Source organism: Rhincodon typus, chromosome 43, assembly GCF_021869965.1.
Source record: "Rhincodon typus isolate 14 chromosome 43, sRhiTyp1.1, whole genome shotgun sequence".
Lineage (NCBI taxonomy): Eukaryota > Metazoa > Chordata > Chondrichthyes > Orectolobiformes > Rhincodontidae > Rhincodon > Rhincodon typus.
This window is the reverse complement of record NC_063374.1, coordinates 10333728-10336245: the sequence shown is the minus strand read 5'-3', so window position 1 is coordinate 10336245 and position 2518 is coordinate 10333728.

The window sequence follows — 2518 nt, the reverse complement described above, 5'->3', positions numbered from 1 at the left end:
CACTCTCAGGCTGTGACAGCAGTTTTTCTCAGGTCACTTCTGCCTCTTTTGTGAATTATTTTAAATCTGTGCATGCTCCATCATTTTATGTGTTTTATGAAAGCTTCAACTAGATCAATTCTCAGCCTCCTCTCCCGAAAAGTACACAGTCTGTCTTCAACACTGAAATCCCTCACTCCCTGGAACCATTCTCAGGAACAGGAGGAAGAGGGAGCTGAGGGGTATGCAATATTTTTCCCTGCTGACACCTTGTGGTATTTGTTTTTGACACTGGGTTAGGGTAAATTGGTTTGATTTATTGTTGTTACGTGGACCTAAGTGCAGTGAAAAGTTTTGTTTTGCTTGCAGTACAGGCAGACCATACCATACAAAGATCACAGGGTAATAGAACACAGCGAGGAATACAATGTTATGGCTGCAGAGAGGGTGCACAAAGAGCGAGATCATTAAATTTAAAATTTGAGAGGTCCATTGAGCAGTCTAATAACAGCAGGGAGGAATCTGTTCTTGAACCTGTTGGTGCATGTGTTTAAGCTTTTGTATCTCCTGCCTGATGGAAAAAGTTGGAAGAGATTATAACGGGGGTGAGGGGGGCCTTTGGTGATGTTGACTGCCTTTCTGAGGCAGCAAAAAGTGTAGATGGAGTCCATGGATGGGAGGTTGGCTTATGACTGGGCTGTGTTCACAACTCCCCGTAGTTTCTTACAGTCCTGGACAGTTGCTGTACCAAGCTGTGATACACCCAGATAGAATACTTTCTGTGGTGCATCTATGAATATTGGTGAGGGTCCTTATGGACACACATATTTGAGCTGGTTACTGAGTTAGAGTTTGATTTATTATTGTCACGTGTACCGAGATACAGTGAAAAGTGTTGTTTTGTGTGCTATGCAGGCAGATTGTACCATACAAAGTGCATCAGGGTAGCAGAACAGAGTGCAGAACACAGTGTTACAGCTGCACAGAAGGTGCAGAGAGAGAAATCAGAATTAACATTTGAGAGGTCCATTCAAAAGTCTGATAAGAGCGGGGAAGAAGCTGTTCTTGAATCAGCCACCACTCACTGTACTGGTTACTGCTCTCAGATCTATCTGGTGATTATTGGCAGAGGATACACCATCACACAGTATCTATAGAAGAGCCTGTTCTTAAACAGCAACAAGTTTTATTGTATGATAGCAATAAATACAACCTCTTTTAATCAAGCTGAATGGGTAGAACCTTATGGAGCTGGTACAGATCTGTGTGGTCCCTCTGAAAACTCCATTAAAATGGCCTGGCTGTACCAGCACTGGTGTGATACCAGCACTGTGGGTAGAAACAATAAGACATGAGCATTAACCCCTGCAGAACCATGACCCTAGGGGAAGGAGAAGAGCCTGATGGAACCTTTAAGATCTGAGGGGACTGTAATAAGGGTGTTGCAAGGGTGTGAGATAACAAGGTGTAGAGCTGGATGAACACAGCAGGCCAAGCAGCATCAGAGGAGCAGGAAAGCTGATGTTTCGGGCTGAGACCCTTCTTCAGAAAAGGATAGACCCTTCTTCCCAGCTGTTATCAGACTTTTGAATGGACATCTCAAATGTTCATTCTGATCTCTCTCTCTGCACCTTCTGTGCAGTTGTAATCTCTCTCTCTGCACCTTCTTTGCAGCTGTAATCTCTCTCTCTGCACCTTCTGTGCAGCTGTAACACTGTATTCTGCACTCTGTTCTGCTACCCTGATGCACTTTGTATGGTACGATCTGCCCTTTTCAGAAGAAGGGTCTAGGCCCAAAACATCAGCCTTCCTGCTCCTCTGATGCTGTTTGGCCTGCTGTGTTCATCCAGCTCTACACCTTGTTATCTCAGATTCTCCAGCATCTGCAGTTCCTACTATCTCTGTTGCAAGAGTGTGCCCCCTTGTGGTTGGACTCAAGAATGACGTGGAGTGGGAGGTGGGCACAGTTTCAGAATAGGGGGTCTCCTATTGAAGACAGAGTTGAAGATGAATTTTTTATTTTCTCTGAGGAGGGGTAAAGGCAGGGAGGAGAGAGAGGGGAGAGAGTAGGTGTGGAGATAGGTTGGGGGAGACAGGGGGAGGGGTGAGAAGGAGATATGGGAAGGAGTAGAGCTGGGGATCAGGATGGGAGGGGGAGGAGGAGGGAGAGGGAGAGGGAGAGAGAGTGGGAATGGGACAGGAGGAGAGAGGGATCAGTGAGGGTTTAGAGGGCCAGAGGGATCAGGTGGGGGGAGGCAAGAGGGGGAGAAAGTTTGGGTGAGAGGGGAGAATGATCAGGTGGATGCGAGAGAGAGAGAGGGAACAGGTGAGGGGAGAGCATTCAGTGGGGAAGTGGTGGGGTAGAGGGATAGGTGGGAGTTGGGGAGAGAGGAAGAGAATGCTTGTTGGGGGAGGGGGTTGAGTGATTGGTGGGGGAGGGGGAGGGCGATTGGTGGGGGGGGGGGGGGGAGTGGGGGGGGGGGGGGGGGGGGGGGGAGCGGAGGGGGAGGGGGGGGGAGGGCAGGCACGGTGGTTGAGG